Genomic DNA, 6,387 nt, shown 5'->3' on the forward strand with positions numbered 1-6,387 from the left:
AGGAAGGAAGGAAGGAAGGAAGGAAGGAAGGAAGGAAGGAAGGAAGGCATGGAGGGAGGAAAAAAGGAAGAGGGAGAGGGAAGGTGTAATGGTAATGGATATTTGAAGATCTTCCCTTCCCCTTAATAGAATGAATGTAATCACATGGAGGCTGTGGTTGGAAGAGTTTGCTGAATGAGTGGAGCAGAGCTGAGAGAAAACTGGGAGTCAGAGTAGTTAGAACCAAGGGAGGAGAGGATGTAGGCAAGGAGACAGCTAGGTTTGTGAGTATTCGTTTGTGGGAAGACTTTGGCATGGTGTTGCTTCCTGCAGTGATAATATGTATTAACTTCTTTGTTGGTATGATGGATTTGGTTTTCTTGTGTTGGGATTTGACTTTCTGGTGCCAGAATAAATGTTTTGCTTCTGTCTTCTATATGGAGAGTCTGTTATATTTTACAATTCAGAACTGTGCTGGCATAGTTGCTGTCAGTGCTCTGTGTGTGTGTGTGTGTGTGTGTGTGAGAGAGAGAGAGAGAGAGAGAATATATTACATTTGGTCATTCCATTGTCTGCACACTCAGGGTGGGGAGCATTGAGAATGCTGTTGAATTTGCAAATTCTTATAACTTTTCTTACAAGTTGTTCTATAAAATTGTGGCTTTTGTTACTATTTCTGGGAGTTGGGGGTGGGGAGGATACCAAATAGTTCAAAATTATTTTAAAGTATTGTAGTGATTGCAATGTATTTGCTTTAGCAAACAACTACAAATACAAATTCAAAAGAACACAGTTGACATTAGAAAAATCAATCTTTATATTTACAAAAGGTCCTCATGGTAGGAGATGAGCTGCTTGCTTCACATTTGGAGGTTTGTTAATTTGCCTAAGATAGAGTTTCAGCAATGTTATTGGGCTTACAAATAGACTTTTAAAGTCACTTATGATAGGGATTAGAATTGTGATTTCACTGATGTAGTTAAATCTGTGATCAGGAACTGCATGGAGATATTGTTTAACTTCTCTGCAATATATAATCTTAGAGATTTGCCAGGGACATTGATCAATAGATTAGGTGACTTGCCCAGGATCACATAGCTAATATATGTCAAAGGCAGGACCTGAATGCCATTTTTCCTGGTTCTGAAGCCAGCACTCTGACTTTCTTAAAACCACTAATGTCATTTAATTGTTTCAATTATATTTATTTCCCGCTTTGCTAATGCTACACATGGGTTGATCATGACTTTGAGGAGAGGAGAGGGCAAAGGTATCTTAGAATCATTATGAATTCTAAGAGTCTTGTAAGCGAGTAAATTGGATTACCTAATATGTCCCTCCTCCCCCTTTAAAAACAGAAAATAGGTATCTATAGTATTCAAATATTTTTGGAGCCAAAGTCTGGTTTCTTTGCGGGTAGTTTCCTCCCTGCTTTCCTTTATGTCTTCATCATTATGGACTAGTATGTATTTGCAGCACTGGAAATGATAATTCAGGAACTGAGAAGCAGATTCATCTTTTGACCACTGTAGTTGACTCTTTGCCCTCAGATTCTAGTGCTGTTCTTATCACATCTTTCTTGAGGTTCCATATAGAACTGTTTCTCCCACTGCAACCACAGCAAAGTGATTTTTTGTCTGCTTATAAAAAGTCAAACCTTCTCATTCTCCTCAAGTCTAGATCATAGCCTCTCTGAGAAAGGAATATCTCAGAATTGTTAAACATTGAATATCTGGAGACCTCTGGCCATATCACTTTTTCCAGTAGGTCCATGACCACTGCTGAATTTGGGTCATACATATCCAAGGTAAGTAGTTTCAAGAAGGGCTCCAGGAGCTGGGGGATGCTCCAGTAATCTGTTCTAATTTCTGCAGTGCTACAGAAGCATATTCAAGAAATAGGAAAATTGGTATTTTCAAGAATAATTTGGCTTCTATGCTTTCATTTCAGCAGAACAGAGAATGACTTGGAGAGACAAATGTGGGGATGTCCCCCTAATATATTCCTTAAATTAACTCCTTATCACATTTCAGAATTATTGAGCATAGGAGCCTACTTAGACTTTTGTGCATAAAACAAATTAGGAAATGGTTGATTTTTACAAGAAAAATTATTTCACTTTTGTATTTATATCCCAGTGGGTTGAAAGGTATGTAGTGAAACTAAATATGTCATGAAGCATTCCCTGGTCAGAGAAATTTATCATAAGAATAGGACATTACTATCATAATATTAACTTCTCCCTGGTCTGGGTCTGAAAATTATAGACTGGCCTCCCAAGGCAAATTGAAGCAGATTTTTCTGAATTTGGTTTGATTCTCAGTAAAGATCAGAAAATCATAGGATCATGGATTTAGAGATGGAGGAGATCTCATTTAGTCCTAACGTTTCATTTATAGAGAGTAATAATGATGATGATGATAATTATCATTTAAAAGCTTTAAGGTTTCTGAAGGATTTTATTAACATTATCTAATTTTCATCCTCATGACAAACCTGGGATGTAGGTGCTACTATTATCCCCATTTTACAGAAGAGGAAACCGAGGCATACAGAGTATAAGTGACTTACCAAGAATCACAAAGATAAGTAAATATCTAAGGTAAGATGTGAACTCTGGGTTTCTTGACTTCAAGTCCAGTGATACTGGGAAAGATTGAAGACAAGTGAGGAAGAGGACGTCAGTCCGAGGATGAGATGGATAGATAGTGTCATGGAAGCAACGAAGATGAGCTCGAACAGACTGTGGGGTATAGTGGAGAGCAGAAGGGCCTGGTATGCTCTGGTCCAGGAGGTCATGAAGAGTTGGACACAACTGAGCAAATGAATGACAACTAAAATGCTTATTGACTGACTGGCTGTTTGAGGGCTCTAAATATTCTTTGTTGATCTTATCTTAAAGACATATACTTTAACTAATGAAATAAGTCATTAGCATATCGTAGGTGATTAGCAAATGATTATTGACAACTTGAAATAGACTTTTAGATAATAAGAAACAAAATGCTAACAACTACTGTCACAATATCTTGAGTTTATATTATAGACACCTGTCAGGTGTTATTGAAGGAAACGAATTTCTCAAGGTTGATAGCTATAATTTTTTCATATCAAAGAACTTTCCTCCTCATAGTCCCTTTTTCTGTGGGTGTATTCTGAATTCAAAGACTTGTTTCTGGGTTTCTAAAATTTCTTGTCCCATTATCTGACATAATCACTGAATTTTCACAAGCTAGCATTGGCTCAGTATGATTTAACGTTAAGACTGGATGGTTTTCCATTTCAAAATTATGGTTTAAACATTGCCATTCATAGCATTCTAAATTCTTTTAAAGCACATGTGCAGTTTTACATTCTTACGGAAAATTAAAAAAAAACTTCCAATGAAATTTTTTCAACCGTATTTGTAATATCACACTATATACACGACTTTAACACTCAAAATGCAATGAATTTTCCCCTGCAATAAAAAATATCCCAGTCTCATTCAGAAAAAAAAAATAACTCAAAGGGAAACATTTAAATCAGTATTTTTGAAAAATGATGGCGTAGCAGAAGGAATTAACTTGTTTCTAATAATCACTTGAATATAATAAGAAATACAAATGCTTGTTTTCCATTTTGAGAAATCCTTTAGCACAATTAATGACACTGTAGTTCTAATAAAAATAAATACCTCTCTATCATGTAGGAAAGTAGAGAAACTTCTTTCTATATTCTATCCTTTCCCCCCTTACACTTTTGCCAGAAAAGTCCGCATAAAGATTGAACACAAATTTTCAGTCCTCTCCTAATTTAAATACATGAGAAAATAATCCCTAAGTGCAACAGACTCATTATAAATATTGTGCACATTTTAAAAACCTGACTTTAACTATTCTAGTGTGCTTGGGACCTTTTTTTCCTCATGGCATAGGTATTATCATATGCACTAAAGTTTGCTTCCTCTTCGTTTCCTTTTCCAGGCAGTAGTATTTCAGGAGAGCAGGAGAAAGAGAAATCCTCCTTCCCTTCTCTAAATTCTGTTTTCTAAGCATTCCATCCTGAGAAGCCAGGTTCAGATGAATAGCTCCTCCCATTTGAATTTCCAATGCCTATCTTTTTGAGAAGTTTATGATACTTTCTTACTGAAAAACTTTGACTTTCTAAAAATGCAACTGAAACTAAATTAATTGGTACTTACAAGTCACCTCAACATAAGTGGGCAGAGACTGGAAACCCCTCTTTTAAGATCCAGGTTGATCAAGCCAAGATAAGAAAGGTTTTTGCTCTGGCAAGTCTCCAATTCAACTAAGCTGTTTTTTATCATCTGCAAATAAAACAAAGTGAATGTAACCCAGCTTCATGCATATTCTTGCATATTCAGGGAAAACAAATCAGGATCCAAATCTAGTTGTGCTCCTTGTGCTTCCCCCCCCCCCACTCCCCCTTATCTTAAGTGCACTCTCATACCAGTTACATCTTGAGAGAATAATAAATCATACAAATACTGTAGTTCCCTAACTGGAATTTAAACAGACTAGTCCTCTTCATAGACAAACATGGTAAAGATACTGAGGTAACAGCCCTTGGGGGAGGGATGTGGGAGTCCCAGCCTGCCTGTAGGCAGGACTCAGCTGAGCTGGGAGAAAGGGGAAAAACTGACAGAAAATTGGAAAGTCCTAGACACCCAAAGGGAATGAAGACAGCAAACCCATTCTCACTTAAAAGTCTCTTAACAGTTTTCAAACTCTAAAGAAAACATGCGCATTGTCTCTGGGGACACTCAAACAGACCAATTTTCCTAAAATAGCCAGTCAGGTGATTTATAAGCATTTTCTAAGGGCATACTACATGCCAGGCACTGTGCTAAGCATTGGATGTACAAAGAAAGGTAAAAAGCAGTCAGTCCCTGCCCTCGAGGAGCTCATAGTTTACAGAAGAGACAACATGCAAACAGTTATGCATGTACATAAACTACATGCAGGATAGATGGGAGATAATCAAGAGTGAGAAGGCACCAGAATTATGCCAGATGCACTAGAAGGTACCAGTAAGTGTCTGAGATCAGATTTGAACTCACAAAGAGGAATCTTCCTGACTCCAGGCACTCTATCTACTGCACTACCCAGCTGCCCCCCGTTATCTCATGTTATCTGTCTAAACCAAATGTCCCCCAAATCCAGAGATTCTGCTAAGATACCTTTCAAGATTTGAAAAATTAAGAAAAAGGTGATTTTGCTACACAAGGAGAAGAGCATACCTCAATAGAAATAAGAAGAATATAAATACAAACATTACTTTAATAAATACACAAATATATAATCCTCTTCCATTAGGCAAAGTTCATACCTTGACTCTCTCTTCCTCTATTTTTCTGTCCCAGAAATATCTTTTTTTTTTTTTAAGCAATTGGGGTTAAGTAACTTGCCCAAGGTTCACGGCCAGTTTTTATGTGTGGGTGTTAAGTATCTGAGTCCGGACCGGAACCGATCCTGGGTCCTCCTGACTCCAGGGCTGGCACTCTTACTCACTGTGCCACCTAGCCACCCTGAGCCATATTTTCTTGCACACATACAATGCCCCAGGACTAACCTGCATGGGGAAGGGGCTACATATATATATATATATACACATATATATGTATGTATGTATGCTAATATAGTATCTATATCTATTTATGGATAGATATACAGATATCTTTAGATACAGAAATATCTCTCTATATCTATAAAAAGACATTGAAAGATATAGAGGTAAATACAGAGATCTCTATATCTATCTATAGATTATATAATCTATGGATATATATATATATATATATATATATATATACAATTTAGCTATAGAGTATATATTTTATATATCTCCCAGCTTATCTGTCTATCTTTCTATTCACACACATTTATATAGAGGTCTATGTCTACCTATATTTATATAATCTAAAGAAAAAATGATCTACAGATTATATATTTCTATATATCTCTCAGTTCTATGTGTGCATACACACATTTATGTACAGATTTATCTGTGTCTATCAATTTATCAATGGATTCTTGCAGGTCACCCCTAAACTGAGACTAAGTTTAAGATTCTTGCAAGTCACCCCTAAACTGAAGGAAGTCAGTATTTTGAAAGGCCATGGATGAGAAAGGAAGTAGGTTATTAAAGGAATGGAAACTAGCCTGAGTAAAGGCATGGCAGGAAATGGAAGGCCAAATCTGAGGGACAACCTATAGGGTAGTTTGCCTGAAACACAGAATATGTGAAGGTAAGTAATATATCAAATAAAGCTGAAAAGGATGGTTTGGCCTCAACTCTAAATGTCAATTAGAGGAGTTTATATTTTATCGTAGAGGAAATAGGGAGCCACTGAATCTTTTTGAACATGGGAAGGGCATACTCCTGTCTGTTCTTTCAGCATATGTA

The sequence above is a fragment of the Petaurus breviceps genome, unplaced genomic scaffold (assembly GCF_028583685.1).
Source record: "Petaurus breviceps papuanus isolate PSGF00001 unplaced genomic scaffold, PetGlider_PUasm1.0 225, whole genome shotgun sequence".
Lineage (NCBI taxonomy): Eukaryota > Metazoa > Chordata > Mammalia > Diprotodontia > Petauridae > Petaurus > Petaurus breviceps.